The 19322-nt window shown below is 39.3% G+C and overlaps 1 protein-coding gene and 1 pseudogene across 6 annotated transcripts in view; one reads left to right on the top strand and one right to left on the bottom strand.

Moving 5' to 3' along the window:
* The window catches only part of HIPK3 (homeodomain interacting protein kinase 3), a 111684-nt gene that overhangs the window by 21552 nt on the left and 70810 nt on the right, over positions 1 to 19322 (top strand). The window lies entirely within an intron of this gene.
* On the bottom strand, positions 9241 to 9951 carry LOC109381109 (nucleoside diphosphate kinase, mitochondrial pseudogene; annotated as a pseudogene).

The following is a 19322-nucleotide window of genomic DNA, read 5'->3' on the forward strand; positions in this document are numbered from 1 at the left end:
TTTAAAAAAACAAACAAACAAAAAAAACTTATTTCCTAGTGTATCCTATATTTTAGTTTTAAGAAGACATGCTATTTTGTCTTTTATAAATATGCACTTAAATTACAAAGTAATTGAGAAATAAAACTGTTTTACTAGAAACTACTTTTATTGTCTGAATATTGCTAGTTATGTAGTCCCATTTTCTTGTTCCCTTTGTAGAGCCTTATATAGATTAGTACTACGGTTCTCTGTCTTTTCAACAATGAAAAGGCCTTTTTATTGTTAAATTTATTGGCCCACGTAGTGAAATTCTACTTTTAATTTCTACTGATTGAAAAAATTACATAATGACCAAAAGCTCCAAAAACTGCTGTGAATTAAATAATTCTTTTAAATGAAAAGATTTTCTTTCATTACATAGACTTTTTTATTAATGCTGGCAGATGATTCCAGGGACTCATTGTATGCCTGATAAATTTTTATTTTAGGTGATCTGGACCATGTCTAAGATATTCAGCAATTCATTCCCAAATGTGTAACCCTAAGAGCAGCCTTGTGCAAGAAAAACATTGTTTTATGCTTGTCACTCATATTCTTTTTTTCTGTTTAACTTATCACTTGACAAATTCAGACCAAAAATAATACAAGGAATTTCTGTATATCTTTCACCTAGGTTTTTCAAATGTTAACATTTTACCTCAGTTGCATTTATCTTTTCTCTTTGTGTTACTTTTTTTTCCTAATCTTTTTTTTTTTTTTAAGATTTTATTGGGGAATTGGGGGAGGGGAACAGTGTTGGGGACTCGGGAAAGGGGATCAGACAAGTTGCTGTCCTTTCGTTCTTCAGTCTAGTTGTGGAGGACGTTGCTTCACTGGCCCATGTTGGTATTGTGATCATTGCACTCTTCCCGATTGAGGCAGTTGGTCGCTGGCCATTGGACTGCCGCTCACGGTGGCTCATGGCAGCTCATGGCAGCTGCCGGCCACTCACGCTGGCTGCCAGCCACTCACGGTAGCTCACGGCAGCCCACTGCAGCTTCACTGCAGCCTACGTCGTCGCAGGTGACTCACAGCAGTCCAGCTCCAGGTAGAGCTGTTGTTCACCGTCTTAGCTGTAGAGGGCGTAGCGTCACTGACTCATGTGGGAACCGAACCGGTGGTCCTGCTGTTTAGAGCTCATGCTCCCAAGCCAACTCTTAACCAACTGAGCCACTCGACCAGCCCCTTTCCTAATCTTTTTTTTTTTTTTTGAAGATTTTTATTGGGGAATTGGGGGATGGGAACAGCGCTGGAGAATTGGGGGGAAGGGGAACAGACAAGTTGCTGTCGTTTTGTTCTTAAGTTTAGTTGTGGAGGACGTTGCTTCAGTGGCCCAAGTTGGCACTATCATTGTGCTCTTCCCGGCCGAGGCAGATCAGTCGCCGGCTTCTGGACGGCCGCTCACGGTTGCTGCTGGCCGCTCACGTTGGCTGCTGGCTACACACGATAGCCCATGGCAACCCACTGCAGCAGGGGCTGCAGCCTTCGCCGTTGCCGGCGATTCACGGCAGCCCAGCTCCAGGTTGAGCTGTTGTTCAGCATCTTAGCTGTGGAGGGCAGTCACTGGCCCTCATATGTGGGATCCGAACCGGGGCCCTCTGGCGTCCCAAGCCAGTTCTTAACCATCGCGCCACTCGGCCAGCCCCTAATCTTTTTAAGAGTAAGTTGCAGCCATGATGTCCCTTTACCCCTAATTTTTTTTCCTAAACTTTTTTATGTCTCTTTAGTTTTCTGTAATCTGAAGTTTCTCAGTTTTTGTGTTGTTTTCTGACATTGAAATTTTGATGAATACTGCCAGGTTTGTTTGTTTGTTTGTTTGTTTGTTTGGTAGAATGGCCCTCAATTTGGATTTGTTTGTTTTCTTGTGCTTAGAAATATTACAGTGAAGTGTATTCCTCTTAGTATTGGGTTGTCAGAAAAGTCATGACATATTTTTTCTATGTTTTTCATTGCAAAAATGCGTCATGACTTTTCCAACAACCCAATAAGTACATCATGCCAGAAGGCACGTTATATTGATATATCTTATTACTAGTGATTTTTAACCATCATTTGGTTAAGGTAGCATCTGCTAGCTTCTTCCTTTTGATTAATGTGTGTCTTGCGGGGATGTACTTTGCGATTGTGTAAACGTCAAGAACTATGAAGGGTCTTGCAAGCTAACAAATTAGCCATGCATGCTGGCTGAAGATAGGAGACTCTTTAAGTCAGAGATAAAGGACTTTCTTACTCACAGTGATAGCGGTAGTTAGTGTGTTAGTAGTTGCTCTGGTTCCCCAACTCAGGGTGATGTTTACAGGCCCAGGTGACTCCTGCACAAAAGGAGTTATATTACAGGAGAGGAACCTAGGCTTAAGAAATTGGAATATTTTATAAGAGGCAGTAAACTTGCCTGGTATTTGCCCAAGGGGGAATCATTATTTTTAATTGTACTGGATATTGAACAACCTGCCCTTTGCTCAGGAGGAAGTCACTATTTCTACCTTCTAAGGCTGTTCAATATACAAATATCCTTGAGAAGAGACTCCAGAACAAAGGCCATCAGTGTCCCTGCTTGCAAGATGTGGAGAAATGTGAAAGACCCACGGTGAATTGTATCCCAACAATAATATCCTGTTATTCAGACTCTCACCCACTAGATTTTGCATCCATTGATGATTCTTGTTTGAATCAGTTATTATGATCTTTCCCAAATGGTGAATTTTTAATTCTGTCATCCCTTTACGTTTATTACTTGCTCTTTCCTCTTTCCTGACCTATGTCCCAGGTTCTTCACTCCTGCCTGCTGGGATAACTTCCCAAGTAAACTCCCTGAACACAGGCCTTTCTTTAAGATTCTACATTTAAGGGAACTTGGACTAAGTCACAAGGCACCTCAAACTCAGCATGTCTAAAATTGAGTTCAGTTTTTCCTCTAAATTCTCCGTTTTTTTTTTTTTTAATATTTTGTTATTATTTGGTGATCAGTTTTTCAAGCCAGAAGCATGGTTGTGTCAAATCCTTCCTTTCTTTGCTCCTCACCAAGTTCTGTGGTTCTTCCTTCTAACTGCCTATTGGTAAATAGTACTTTCAGCTTCATTTCCTTAGTATGCCTTTGTTCAGGCTCTGATCAGCTATTATCTGGACTATTATAGTAATCTTTCAACGGTTTTTTCCATTATTGTTCCTTTCCAGTTTACCCTTCACAAATTTGCCTGAATAATCTTTTTAAAATACAAACATGATTATATTAATGTTCTATTTAAAACCTGTCAAAGGCACCCCATCACCTATAACCCCTTAGCATGGAAGACAAGGTTCTTCAGGATCTGTGTTCTTTTTAAGGTTGTCTTTCTTCTCAAGGATCATGTTTTCTTGCTAGCTGCCCCCTCCACTGGCAAGTTATGTTCTAGCGTGGAGATTGGCAAACTTTCTTAAAGGGCTAGATGGGAAATATTTTAGGCTTTGCAAGCCACATGTGGTCTCTGTTGCAATTTTTTTTTTTAAATAACCCTTTAAAAATGTAAAAACCGTTCTTAGCTGTGGGTCATACAAAAATAGTCTAGGTCAAATTTGACCAGCCATAATTGGTGGGCCCCTGTTCTAGCCAAATAAAACTAGTATGTCATATTTTTCATTAGTCTCTGCCCTTATGTATGCTCTCAGTTTGTACCGCATGAAATATTCTCTTGTATATAGCAAACTTCTTCCCACCATCCTTCCAAATTTAGCTTATAGGTTAACTTCTTACTGAATCCTTTTGTGCTTCTTCAGGACATGTGTTAATCATTCCTTTTTCTTTGCTATCTGCATGCCTTGCATATCCTTGTTACTATCCTCATTAGTGATGCAGTTATGTATGTTTGCCTTTTGCTAGAAGGAGCTCATTGATGAAAAAACATGTTTGTTTGTTTATTGCTAAATCTTCTTGCTCCTAAATGTCTTTACTTGATTTGAATTAATAGAAAAATTTAAAAATTGAAAGAAAAATGGAATGAAATAGAGTATTGCTGATTGAATGTTAATAAAATATATCTAAAATGGTTATATTTTTCTAAATTTTAAAAATACGATTGAAGAGTTTATCATTCTCTGATAGATACTTTTTTTCGCTTTTCATTTAAAATATAATATAAATGTAGGCTATGAAAATATAGAATAATTCTGTGAACTGCTATCCTGGGTGCAAAATAACAATTCATATAGTTGAAGTCTCTCCCTTTCCCTTTTTTCCCAGCATTTTTATCATTTCCATGCATGTTTTTATACTTTTACCACATACTGAATATATCTAAAAGCACAGGACAGGTTTGTCTGCTGTTAACTTTGTAATAAATGATACATGCTCTTCTGCAACTTGTTTTTTGTTCTACATTATTGTTTTGAGATTTAGTCATGTTGATATGTGTAATTTCAGTTAGTTTATTTTTCTGCACATCATTAATTCTAACATGCACAGTTTTTCCCACATTTTAATTTTAACATCTTTGAAATTGTGATATATCTTAAAATTGATAATGTCTATCTTTACTGCTGGTGTTTTTTTCTTTTTGTGTGTGTGTGGTACATAGATAAATATATGATTCTGATATAAACCACAATTGTATTATGGGTTGTATGAAAAAATCCTCACTTCATTTATTTTCTGACAATTAAGTTACCGTATTTTACCATGTATGATGTGTACTTTTTTGGCCAAATTTGTGAGGGAAAAATAAGGATGCGCATTATACATGGTTAGTACTAATTCTGTATCTATATGAATGTTTATAATTCTTTTATTTATGCTTATGAGTTAAAAGTAACTAAAAATCATAGAAGGCCTTCTATGATACGTAGATATTATAAATTTGTTACTGGTACATAAAATTTCTTATACCTTGTATATGTTCTTGTGTTTTGTAATTATTTGTTCCATAACATTCCTTGTACCATAATATGTTAAAAAATAAATGTTAAAATTCTTTTATAATACAAAAAACAAGTACCTAAATGTAAACAAATAAAAATTTGAATTAAAAAATTAAAATGAAAGATTTTTTTCCCTGAAAGTTTGGGCCAAAAACGTAGGTGCTCATTATACACAGGAGCACATTATACAAGACAAAATATGGGATTTCAAAATTTTGTTAGTACATACAGTGTAGCAGTGAACATTATTTCACCTGTTTTTTTGTACTTATGTGTGAGTTTCTTTAGGCAGGATATACCTGGGAGAAGAATTGCTAGATTATGTTCATTTTCAGCTGTGTTCTCTAAAGTGACTGTACTTCTTACCCGAGTATATGAGAGTCTCTGTTGCCTTTTCTCCTCTTCAACATTGGGTTTTCTGTTTTTTGTCAGTCTGATGGGTATAAAATGGCATCTTATTGTAGTTTCAATTACTATTTTCCTTATTACTAGTGAGGTTGAGAATTTTTTTTTTTAATTGGGGAATTGGAGGAGGGGACCGGCCAAGTTATTGTTCTTCAGTCTTCGTTATGGAGTGTGCCAAGTCACCATCTGGCTTCCTCTCGGCAGCTCGTGGCCTCTAAGCTCAAGGTGCTGGGTTCAGTCTTAGTTGTGGGTGGGCATATCCCACCATCAAACAGGCAATCTTGTTGTTAACACTAGCTGAGCCATCCTACCACCTATTGGCAGCTCAGCGACAGCTCAGCTCGGGCACAGCGTCACTGGCCCATGTGGGAATCGGACCGGTGGCCCTGTTGCTCAGAGCTCGTGCTCTTAAGCCAACTCTTAACCAACTGAGCCACTTGGCCGGCCTGAGAATTTTTTTTTTAAGCTGAGCCACCCTGCTACCTGTTGGCAGCTCAGTGGCTGCTCAGCTCGGGCTGGACTCGAACCGCTGTTGCTCAGAGCTCAAACTCTTGAGCAAGCTCTTAACCAACTGAGCCACTCGGCCGGCCCTGTGAGAATTTTTTTAATACATTTTTTGGCTTCAGTTTCCTTTCCTGTAAATTGACTGTTTATGTCTTTGACCCATTTTTCTACAGAATTTTGCCAAGCAAGCAATATGATTTCTTTAGATCTTTTGTCAAAGCTATGTGTGTTGCTGATATCTTCTCTATCTCTGGTTTATCTTTATTTTTGGTACCATTTCATAAATGGGCAAAAGTTTAAATTTTAATAAAGTCAGAATTTCCTATCTTTTATTATAGTTTGCACTATTTGTATCTTGTTAAAAGAAAACAGTTCTTTTTTCCAGAGGTTTATGATTTGTTAAAAATGTAACATTAATTTTAAACTGAAAGATTAAAATATATAAATCTTTGGTGTAGGCTGATCAGGTTATGCTTTGGTTGTAAGACATTTATAGAATCAGTTTCTTTGGAATGGAAAGGTGGAAATATCTATAATTGGTGAAAATTTTTTTCCTCTTTTATATTTATTCTCTTGAAGGAAATTCTAGTACTTGGGGAATAATTAGAGTAGATGGGTGTGAAACTGTTTAAATGTAATGAGGGACAAATGTAGTATTATAAACTTATGATGAATTCACAGGTGGTCATTGTATGGTAAAAATTTGGAAAATCACTAACTGGCGACAGGTTTTTTTTTTTCTTAATAAAGTATTCAAGACCTCTTTTTTTGGACAGGGTAGGTGAGGTGCGTAACCATACCATAGTGAAACAGATACAAAATACAAAGATCTGTTCAGTTGATAAAAAATATAAAGGAGTTGTAAATTGCTTTTACCTTTGTAGTTTGTACATGTTAAAAAGACAAGCAGGAGTGGTTACAATTTAGGTACTATAACTTGTTATTAAAAAAATAGTACACCAAAATGTGAATTTGCAAATGAAAATAATTTATAAAAGTTGGATTAAATTAGCAATTTTTCCATTTTCCTACAGAATATGATCTATTTCTTTGACACTGTCAGAAAAAAACACTGATAGGTTCATGTGTGGTGTTGTCACAAATTAAAGTTTGGGTACTAATGGAGGAACCTAAACTTTATATTTTTTTCCCCTAAAGTGATTAAATATTTAAATTTCAAACTTGTAACTCTGAGAAGTAGGCCAACCATCTGTTGTCAGGGATAAGTATGGTAAAGGTAGAACTGAAATATTAAAATATTATTTAATATTCACAATGCATATTAACTTAATTAAAACATGTTTATGAGATAATCTGAAATAAAGTGGTCAAAATGGCATTAAGATAACAAATATGTAGTTGTGTAATTCATGGTTTTAGTCAGTCACTGTATAATTAAAATAGTGATGTGATTTATTTTTTTTAACCACAAGGATTTTATTTTGATTAATTAAAATACCATGAAAACCAAACACTTACAATCCATCTAACTCACTTCCTTAATCTGCATCATAAAAGAATTAGTATGAGTAAGATTCTAAAGTCATTTATAACCTGTATGTATTCCTGTTCTCTTGATTAAATTACATGTCTGAGTGATTTTTTTTGTTTCTTTGTATTTTATTTATACTAATCTTTAAAATTATCCTATATAACAAAGTTTTTATTAGTGAACTTATTTGATTAACTATATCAATTCTTTCTTTGGTTTATGCTGGCCAACAGAAAGACTATTAAACTTCTAAGTTTGATTGTTTTAGTGTTTCATTACTTATATGTCAATCTGCCTACATTTTACTCTTGTGTTTTCATTTTTGTTTTTTTTTTGACATTCTGTATTACTTTATATTAATTTTAGGTGTACAGCATAGTGGTTAGGCATTTATATAATTTAAGAAATGACACCTCCCTCCCCCCAATTGTCTAGTATCCACCTGGCATTATACATAATTATTGCCATATCATTGACTATATTCCCTATGCTTTAGTTTATATCCCCACGGTAGTTTTGTAACTACCAATTTGTAGTTCTTAATCCTTTCACCTTTTTCACTTACCTCCCACCACCCCTTCCATCTGGCAACCATCAAAATGTTCTCTGTATCTATGAGTTGGTTTCTGTTTTTTGTTTTGTTTTGTTTTGTTTTTAATTTTGTTCTTTACATTCCACTTATAAACAAAATCACATTGCATCTGTCATCCTCTGTCTGACATACTTCACTCAGCACAGTGCCCTTTAGGTCCATCCATGTTGCCACAGATGGCAAGAACCCATTCCTTTCGATGGCTGATCAATATTCTGTCATATATATGTACTACCTTATCTTTATCCATTCGTCCATCCACGGACACTCAGGCTGCCTCCACATCTTGGCCATTGTAAGCAATACTGCAATGAACATATGGATGCACATGTCCCATTGAGGTAGCCTTTTTTTTTTTTTTTTTCAGATAAATACCCGGATGTGGGATGACTGCATCCTTCATTGTCTCTTCTTGTAGCTTTTGTTTTAAAGTCCATTTTGTCTGGTATAAGTATTGCTACCCCAGATTTTTTTGTGTTTTGTTTTTTTTGTTTCCAGTTTCATGAAAGATGTTTTTCCATTCTTTTATTTTTAGTGTCTGTGTGTCTTTCGATCTGAAGTGAGTCTCTGGTAGGTAGCATATGTAAGAGTCTTGTTTTCTTATCCATTCAGCCATCCTATCTTTTAGAGCATTTAATCCATTTGCATTTAAAGTAATTGTTGATAGACATGTAGTTAACTGCCACTTTATTATTCATATTTTTGGTCTTTTTTTTTTCCCCCTTAAAGGAGTCCCTTTAACATTTCGTATAATACTGGTTTGATGGCACTGAACTCCTTTAGATTTTCATGTCTGGGAAGCTGTTCATCTGTCCTTGAATTCTAAATAATAGGTTTACTGGGTAGAGTGATCTTGGTTGTAGGTTCTTGCTTTTCATTACTTTGAATATTTTGTACCAATTTCTTCTGGCCTATAAAGTTCTGTTGAGAAATCAACTGATAGTCTTGTGGGAGCTCTCTTGTAGGTAACTAATTGCTTTCTATTGCTGCTTTTATGATTCTTTTTTTTTTTTTTGTCTTCAACCTTTGGCATTTTAATTATTATGTATCTTGGTGTGGGCCTCTTTGGGTTCATCTTGTTTATGACTGCTTATGCTTCCTGGGCATGTACGTCTGTTTCCTTCACCAGCTTAGGGAAGTTTTCCATTATTATTTCTTCTTTCTTTTTAAATTTTTTTTGCACAGCACAGTGAATTTTAATGTCCCCCCTTGGGGGAGGGGAGGTCAAACTTCCCATTTTTGGAGACACCCCAAAAGTTGTCTGGCACTTTGGTACGGAAAGGATTTGGTCCAATGTCTTGATGGCTTAGGATAATAAAAGGCACATAAAGTTGGCTCAGCTGCTCTGGGCTGGGGTGGAGCAGAAGGTGGACAGGGCGGCGGTCTGGGACAGATGGGCAGAGCACGGGGTGGGCTCAAGTTCTTGTGGACAGAGGTAGTTGGTCCTGGGTAGATGCTGGGGTGGCCGAAAGCAGCCTGAGGTGCAGGCTGGGTAGAGGCTGCTGTGGTGGCCTTCGTCTGCCCAGTCCACCAGCTCATGGCTCTGGAACCACAGCTGGATCTCCCTTTGGGCCTCCTCCATAGAGCCTCTGGCATGGATTACTTTCCTGCTGATGCAGACTCTGAAGTCTCCTTGGATGGTGTCAGGGGAAGCCTCAGCTGAATCAGTGTGTCCCATCATGGCCCTGGAGGTACAGATCACGTTGGCACCCTCCCAGACCATGGCCACCATGGCGCCAGAGCTCATGTAGCTGATGAGGGCTGGGCAGAAAGGTTTCCTGTGAAGGTCATGGTAGTGCTCAGCAAGGATATTCTCTGATACCTGTAGCTTCTTTATCCCCACTAGCTTGGAGCACCTCCTCTCAAAACGCCAGATCATATCCTCAACAAGCCACCACTGCACCCCATCTGACTTCACGGTGACCGGGGTCCACTCCTGGCTCCAGGAGGGCCCTCCCAAGCTAGGGCACATGAGCAGGCTGGGGACCAGGGCCCGCGGGTGGCATAGCAGCTCTCACAGTGCAGCCAGTCCCACGAGGCCATTCATTACACCTGGCCTATGGACTCCACCCATCATTATGTTTTCAAAACAGCTTTCAATTCCTTGCTATCTCTCTTCTTCTGGTACCTCTGTGATGCAAATATTGGTAGGCTTGATGTTGTCCTAGAGGCCCATTAAACTAGCCTCATTTTTTTGGATTCTTTTTTCTTTTGCTATTCTGATTTAGTGTTTTCTGCTACCTGATCTTCTAAATTGCTGATTTATCCTCTGCTTTATTTAATCTGTTGATTCCCTCTAATGCATTCTTCATTTCAGTTATTGTATTCTTTATTTCTGATTGGTTCTTTTTTATGTTTCCTATTTGCTGAAGTTCTCTTTGAGATCATTGAGCATCCTTATAACCAGTGTTTTAAATTCTGCGTCTGGTAGATTACTTGTCTCTGTTACGTTTAGTTTTTTTTTCTAGAGCTTTGTTCTGTTTAGTTTGGGACATGTTTCTTTGTCTCCCCATTTGACCATCTACCTGTGTTTGTTTCTATGTTTTAGGTCGGGCTGTTAAGTCTTTTGGTCTTAGTAGAGTGACCTTATGTAGCAGGTGTGTTGTGGGGCCCAGTGATGCAGTCTCCCTGGTCACTTGAGCTGGGTGTTCTAGGTGTGTCCCTTGTGTGGGTTGTGTGTACCCTCCTGTTGTAGTTGAGCCTTGGTTGCTGTTTGCATGCCATGGGAGGGACTCACCCTCTGGCTGATTGGTTGTGGGGACTGACTATGACTACAATGGAGGAGCTGCTGTGCTGGGGCTGACCCTACAGAGCAGGATTCACTTTAGCAGGGCTCTGGTGCCTGCCCAGTCTGTCCTTTGAGTGTGTCATCATTGAAGGTGGCTGGGTGATGCTGTAGCTCGGTCTGAAGCTGACTACTGGGTATGCCAGCCCTGGGGCCTCATGGAAGAGGCCCCTTTGCAGGCCAAGTCAACTGCAGCCTGTGTCCTACCTGGGACCACCTGGGGCATGATTCATGAAGCAATCCACAGATGGCTGCCACTCTTGCTGGACTTGGAGGTGCCTCAAGAGACCAAGCTGTGACCCAAGGCCAGCAGTTGCTAGTTCAGGGCTTAGTTAGGGCAGCTCAGTAAGAGGTACAGGACATACTGAAGCCAGATGCTGCTTGTTTGAGTTCTGTGAACCTTTGAGAGATTTTAGAAAAGTCTGCTGCATGAGCCAACACGTGTTATTTGTATGAAAAGCACTGGAAATGGCTTGGGTGGGCCCACAAGTTGGGCAGGGCGGGATCTCAGGGAATCAGGGCAAAGGAATGGTGTTAGCTAGGTTGATGGGGACTCAGATGTGATGACTGCCTGCGTCTGCATGCTGGGAAGGGAAAGGGCTCAACAAAGTAACTATGGCTTTCGCCAGTTCTTTGTCCAGGAGAAAGCTGTTCCTACAGCCCTCGCCCTGCAGCCAGACAATTCAGCTCCTCCCTATATGTCCCTGGTACCACCCTTAGACTTGCTGACCCAACACTGGAGCTCAGAACCAGTGAGTTTGTCAGCGAGTAAGTCCATGCATAGGCCCTTAAAGAGGAGCACCTAGGAGTGCATCTGCCCTTGTCTCAGTCACAGTCGCCACTGGTTTTCACAGCCAGAAGCAATGGATACCTCTCTCCCCGCCACAGGAACACTGGTGTAGGACTGGGACCCCTTGTTCCTGGGGTGGGGGATGAACCTCCGCACCTGATAACCCTCCTGATTTTTAATTGTCACATATGGATGTGGGACCAGCCTGTTGCACATCTCCACCCCTCGTACCAGTCTTGAGGTGGCTTCTTCTGTATGTCCTTAGTTGTAGGACTTTGGTTTAGCTATTTTTCAGGCAATTCTCAGTGATGGTTTTTCTGTAGTTATAATTTTGTTGTGGTCGTGAGAGAAGGTACAGCATTTACCTTCTCCATTATCTTGACCGGAAATTCTGTGAATGCTGTAATATTTGTTTTTAACATTATTCTCTGTATTTGGTACCTTATCTTTCCATTTTAAAGCTTGTAAGAAAAATGCCCCTTTATTCCTGTATAAGGTGTTGACAAATTTTCTGTTGACAAACAGCAATGAAGTTCTGATATCGATGGTATCCAGTTACAAATATAAAAATGATTCTAATGAAACTTTATTGATGTGTTAATATCCTTTGTGCCTGAAGATATTTATGTGGCTGAAAATATTTTTAAAATGGAAAAAGTGAAACTTACTCATGAAAGCAAAATCTTTAACTCAATGGATAAACCAAGCTGGAATAATCTATCATTTACATGAAACTATACATATTATAGATAATATTGGTACCTTGAAGACGTCACGATATCTCCTTTAATAATCTCTTTGATTGTCAGACCTTGTGAAGCCAAGATGTAGCCATTTGTACAAAAATTAGAATTGTAGGAGGTGGCCAGTTAGCTCAGTTGGTTAGAGCGTAGTGCTCATAACACCAAGGTTGCTGGTTCGATCCCCACATGGACCACTGAGCTGCACCCTCCACAACTAGACTGAAACAACTACTCGACTTGCAGCTGATGGGTCCTGGAAAAACACACTGTTCCCCAATAAAATAAAAATAAGAAAAATAAAAGAAAATTAGAATTGTATTAAAACCGACATTTGCAATCCTGTAAAAAATAAGTTTGTAAAGATGTGAGGCTATAGAATAGCTTGGGGCTTTTTTATTAACTCAGCTAGACTTTGTGAGGAATGCAAAAGTAGTCTAACAACAGCGTAATTTCTCTTTGGTTCACTAGGTGAAGTAAATTGGCCCTGTTATTTTCAGAAAGGTATTCTGCAGTGTTGAAAATCGTTGTAGTGATGCACAAAACTCCTTTCTTGGAATGATTAATTGTTCATTTGCACATAAAAATGCTTTGGTGAAGATTATGGGCTTTTTCTTCTCCGAAGAAGTATTGCTCTTGAATACTACCTCCCCTCAAGTGTTTTACTGTTTCAAAGTTTATCATACCTAAAATGTGTCGGGAAAAAGATGAAGAGCCACAGTAGTCAGATTTAAAATATTGGATTCTTTGCTGCCAAACTACTTTAAAAATACCTTTTGTGTTGCATAAGAGAAGTGTTCATTTTGAATCTATTTTACTAGAAGGACAGGAACTAGAATTTAGCAAAGAACATAGGGAATTTGTGTGGTAGGATATAATCAGAAAGATAATAGATCAAAGGATGGATGATATTTTGAGGACAGAATGTGATGTTCTGTCATGATATGGGGGGTCAGGTTTTGGGGTTTAATTTAGACAAGGGAGGGAAAGACAGGGCTCTGGGAGATGACTGGATCTAGCTATAGTCCAGACTAGGACAGGGACCTGGTGATAGATCAAGAAGCGTGTGTGTGTATGTGTGTGTGTGTGTGTGTGTGTGTGTGTGTGTGTGTGTGTGTGTGTGTGTGTGTGTGTAGGGGTGGTTATGGTAGTGTTGTTGTTGTTGTTGTTGGTGGTGGTGGTGTTTTCTGTTTTTTTAGCATGCTCACTGATTTTCACATAGTGTTTTTCAGCCCTTTTGTCTCTGGTGCTTATCATCGTAAGCTAAAGGTAATTATAGTCTCTAATGTATATTTGTGTAATTTGACTGATAACACATTATTCCATTAGTGAACTTAGTACTACTATAACTGGAGAACGTAAGATATCATTACTTTGTTCACATAGGATGATTTTCTAGCTCTGTTTGCTTCGAAGCTGTCAGATTAAAGATGCATTGGTACATGTTACCTGATAAAGCAATCTTATCTGTGATTTTCTTTTCCTGTTCTATTCTCTCTCTCTCTTGAAAGACTGATAATAAGTTCACTTTTGAAAGTGAACTGCACTTATTTTAATATATCCTGGAAGCAGAGTTGATAGGTGTATTCAGAAGAGAAATCTGAACGCAGGATTTTTATGTAAACAGAATCAAAGGTTTACAGTGATATAATGTAGCTGTTTGCTTATTTCTGGTTGAGTGAGTCTATTTCCTAAGGTAACTTCTATCAAGGTGATATTTTTGTTAGTTGTATTGCTAGTTTTCTTTTTTTCATAATTTTGGAGTATTGGCTACAGATGTAAAGCTTTAGTCTTTTATCCCTGTTTATTATGAAATAATTTAGTGCCCTGAGCTTCTTGTTAGGTACAAAAATCTTTTTTCTTTCTTTAAAGGCTTTTGTTTTATTTCTTAACAGTTCTTTAGAAATCTTTAATACTGATCACATTTTCATCTTTGTTTCTTAATTTAAAACTTAATGTTTTTAGTAATTTAATAAGTTTTATACTTACCAATGATGGCCTGAAAAAACTGGGGATTATTAAGTAATCATTTCGGAATGCCCAGCTAATATATGGATTTTTATAAGAGCTTAGTCTTAAGTGTAATGTTTAATATTAATAAGTAACTCATTTAAAAAATAGAAAGTTTGCTTGTTATAACTACTGATAACATCAAGCTATAGTTGTTAGTGCAGCCGGTATTGTTGAAAAAAGAACAGATTTAAAAATGGAGATTTGAAAGTCACAATGAGATAGCACTTCACACCCATTAGGATGGCTGTTATAAAAAGGAAGAATAAAAGCGTTGGCGAGGATGTGGAGAAAATGGAACCCTTGTGCATTACTGGTTGGAATGTAAATGGTGGGGATGTAGACGCATCATGGTTAGAGATTGAAGATGGCAGAGTAGGTAAATGTTGTGCTTGTCTCCTCCCATAAACAATAAAATTACAACTAAATTATAGAACTTATCAACCTGGAGAACCATCTGAAGTGTAGTTGAACAGAAGTTTTATAACCAAGGATATAAAGAAGAAGCCATGTCAAGACTGGTAGCTGGTAAGAGGGGTGGGAATGCATAACGGGCTGGCCGCAGACCTCCGTGTGGCGGTTGAGAATCAGGAGGGAGATCTCAGCCATGCGGCCCCTCTCTGAGGAGTGAGGGACCCACACTGGGCTTCCCAGCCTGGAATCCTGGTGCTAGGAAGAGGAGCCTTCCACAACATGAAAAACAATGGGGATTCTGACTGTCCAGGCAGGAAAAGATGTGGGAAACCCAGGCGTTTTCTTTTTTTTTTTTTTTAAGATTTTTATTGGGGAATTGGGGGATGGGAACAGCATTGGGGAACTGGGGGAAGGGGAACAGACAAGTTGCTGTCATTTTGTTCTTCGGTTTAGTTGTGGAGGACGTTGCTTCACTGGCCCAAGTTGGCACCATCATTGCGCTCTTCCCGGGCGAGGCAGATCAGTCGCCGGCTTCTGGACGGCCGCTCACGCTGGCTGCTGGCTACACATGGTAGCCCATGGCAACCCACTGCCGCAGGGGCTGCAGCCTATGCCGTTGCCGGCGACTCATGGCAGCCCAGCTCCAGGTTGAGCTGTTGTTCAGCATCTTAGCTGTAGAGGGCAGTGTCACTGGCCTTCATATGTGGGATCTGAACCAGAGTCCGCTGGCGTCTCAAGCCAGTTCTTAACCATCGCGCCACTCGGCTGGCCCTGTTAGCTATATTTTTAATAAAAATCTTAAAAAAATAGAAGTATAGCATATAATCCAGTAATTCAACTTCTGGGTATATACACAAAAGAATTAAAAGCAGGGTATTGAAGAGATACTTTTACATATATGTTCATCGCAGTATTATTCACAATAGCCAAAAGGTGGAAACAACCCAAATGTCTTTAGATGGCTGAATGATAAGTAAAAAAATATGGGTAATACATGCAATGTGGAGTATTACTTAGCCTTAAAAAGGAAGGAAATTGTGATGCATGCTACAACATGGATGAACCTTGAAAACATGCTAAGTGACATAAGCCAGTCATAACAGGACAAATATTGTATGATTTCACTTATATGAGGTTCCTAGAGTAGTCAGACAGACAGTTGTTGTTTAATAGGTACAGAATTTCAGTTTTGCAAGAGGAAAAACGTTTTGGAGATGGATGATGGTGATGGTTGCACAACAATAAATGTATTTAATGCCAATGAACTGTACACTTAAAAACAAAATTTTGTTACGTGTATTTTACCATAATTTTTGAACAAGAAAAATTTTAAGATTGAGAATTGAACAAGTAGAATAAGAAAGTTAAGTAAGGAGAAAGGAGAATGCAAGGCATTATTGCCTTTAATTTAAGTCTATTTGTGATGTCACATTTGAAAGAACCTGATTACATGTAGTTTGTGTAGAAGTTTGGTACAAAATGATTCAGAATTTCCATATTGACTAATGAATATAAAATAGTAAAATATTTCTATGTCTGCTTCCTCTCTTCTTTTTCAGGAGACCTGATAATATATATAATAATAAGAAAAAAAAAGAAAGCATTCCATTATGGTTAGTGGTGATCAGACCCATGTTTGTGGGCATCAATGTTGGTTACATTGCTGTTTTGGTAACTCTGAAAAGGATGTGCAAAATTTGGATAGAGTTCAGATGGGTCTTAAAGTTGTTTGGAGTATTGGAGAAATAAGGCCTATCAGCCAGAGTTAAAGTACCTAAGATTATTAAACTGGAGGGGTGGAAGCTAAATGGTTTCTCCAACAGGAATCTTAACCACCCTCTGAATGATATGTTATAGGCAGCCCCAGCTCACAAAGGGGTCGTATTTCAAAAGTTCATTTCTTAGTTGATAAGAACAAATGACAAAGTCATGAATAATATAGCTGCAGAAGTATAACATAGTATATATTGTAATGAAAAAATAATAGGAACTAGTGTTGTACTGAATCAATGTTTCAGACTCCATGGACTTCAGCAGCTCCTGGGAATACTGTACTCTGTAAAATCCATAGGTACCAAATATAAGATACTCTTATCAGGTCATCAGTTTATCTGATGGAGGGAGGAGAAGGGTAAGGTTTAATACCTCTATATAGCAGGGAGTAAAAGTAGTCAAGTTTATTAGTAATTTGGAGTTCTTTTTTTGTGGCCTATTGTAACTGTCTCCAGCACCATCCCCTCACCCCCTTCTTGATGTGCAATGTATATTATGTGACAATCCTATCTGTATTTATTTTCTAAAGTCCTCTTTGCCATGGGTCCCACAGAGCACAGTGGTTGGGAATTAGTTGGTGAGGGGTAATTACTTTTTCTAAGCCTCATTTAGTTGGCCTTGGTTGTGGCCCTTGGTTTAATTGTTTACCTTCTAGCTTGGTGTGTTGGGAAAGGAAAGGTAGGAATAGCAGGACTCAGAAATTGCAGTAGTTTCTTTAATATCTCTAGGGCAGTTACTTGGATCTCAGCTGTTGTCTACAGAACACCTTGAAATAACATGGCGTGGATTGGCCTAGAGGGGTATTAATTCTATTCCTTGGGACTTCATCCTGATTTTGTAAACTTGAGTGTCCTGGATTGGCAGGACTTGAGTTTGCCTCGGTCCCCCCCCCCCGCCACTCCCCTGCCTCGGGTTGTACAGACGAGATCACTGGTTCTCAGATGTTAGTGTGAATCTAAATGGCCTTGGGAGTTTGTACACATACAAGATGCCTGGACCTCACCACAGAATCTTTCTGGGTGGCGTATTAAATATATATATTTATTTAACTTTTTACTAAGGAAAAATGTAAACATAGTCAGAAGCAGACAGAATAATGAACTCCTTTTTACCCACTATCAAGCTTCTATAATGAACAGTTTATTAATCTCATTTAATGCATATCCTCATCCACTTTTTCTTCTCTATTATTTTGAAGCAAATCCCAGATATATTATCTCTGAATATGACAGCATATATTTTAATGGGTTCCCCAGATGACTCAAAAACTTTTTGAACAGGTAATAATACATGTGCATAGTAAAATTAAAGGGGTAAAAAGGATGTAAAGGGGTAAAAAGGTGAATAGCAAATCTTTCTCATTGCCCACAATATTCTTTTTTTCCCCCCACTTTTTTTTTTTAATTGGGGAATTGGGGGGATGGGAACAGCGCTGAGGAATTGGGGGGAAGGGAACAGACAAGTTGCTGTCTTTTTGTTCTTCAGTCTAGTTGTGGAGGACGTTGCTTCACTGGCCCAAGTTGGCACCATCATTGCGCTCTTCCTGGGCGAGGCAGATCAGTCGCCGGCTTCTGGACGGCCGCTCACTGCGGCTGCTGGCCGCTCAAGCTGGCTGCTGGCTACATACGGTAGCCCATGGCAACCCACTGCCACAGGGGCTGCAGCCTACGTCGCTGGTGACTCAGGGCAGCCCATCTCCAGGTTGAGCTGTTGTTCAGCATCTTAGCTGTAGAGGGCAGTGTCACTGGCCCTCATATGTGGGATCCGAACCGGGGCCCTCTGGCATTCCAAGCCAGCTCTTAACCAATGTGCCACTCAGCCGGCCCCCACAATATTCTTGTTACTCTCCTCCAAGGCAAAGAAACCAACAGTTTCTTTATGTATGTACAGATAGTCAATGTGTATGCAAATATATACATGTCTTTTTTTTATTAAACATGTAATAAATGTCTTTTGTAATATACACATTGTTTTGAATATTGCTTTTTTTCAGATAATAATATTATCTTGGGGAGGGCTGGCCGAGTGGCTCAGTTGGTTAAGAGCTCGTGCAAGAGTGCGAGCTCTGAGCAACAGTGGTTCGATGCCAGCCCGAGCTGAGTTGCTGCTGAACTGCCAACAGGTAGCAGGATGGCTCAGCTTAAAAAAAAAAACATATATATATATATATATATATAAAATCTTGGGAATCAAGCCATAATAGGGTAAATTGATTGTTTTCATTTTTTTTTTTAATTGGGGAGTTGGGGGATGGGAACAGACAAGTTGTTGTCCTTTTGTTCTTCAGTCTAGTCGTGGAGGACATTGCTTCACTGGCCCAAGTTGGCACCATCACCGCGCTCCTCCCGGGCGAGGCAGACCAGTCGTCGGCCTCTGGACGGCCGCTCACTGCGGCTGCTGGCTGCTCACGCTGGCTGCTGGCTACACATGGTAGCCCATGGCAACCCACTGACGCAGGGGCTGCAGCCTACGCTGTTGCCGGTGACTCACGGCAGCCCATCTCCAGGTTGAGCCGTTGTTCAGCATCTTAGCTGTAGAGGGCAGTGTCACTGGCCCGCACATGTGGGATCCGAACCGGGGCCCTCTGGCATCCCAAGCCAGCTCTTAACCAACGCGCCACTCAGCCGGCCCATGTTTTCATTCTTTTTAAAGCTTGTAGCTGGTCTTTTTATCAAGGTATATCTAACCAGTGTCTTTTGGATGGATGCTTAGGTTATTTCCAGTATTGTGTTGCTTTACACAGTGCTGCATGAGTATTCTAGTATTGTATCTGAATTGCTTGATTCTAGGTCAGAGGACATATCCATTTGCAATTCTGTTAGACATTGCCAAGTTGTTTTCCTACCTACCATCTATGTATGATATGCAGAGTTCTTTAAGCTCCCAGTTCCATTTTTAAAATGCTT

This window comes from Hipposideros armiger, unplaced genomic scaffold, assembly GCF_001890085.2.
Source record: "Hipposideros armiger isolate ML-2016 unplaced genomic scaffold, ASM189008v1 scaffold_44, whole genome shotgun sequence".
In the NCBI taxonomy this organism is placed as follows: Eukaryota; Metazoa; Chordata; class Mammalia; order Chiroptera; family Hipposideridae; genus Hipposideros; species Hipposideros armiger.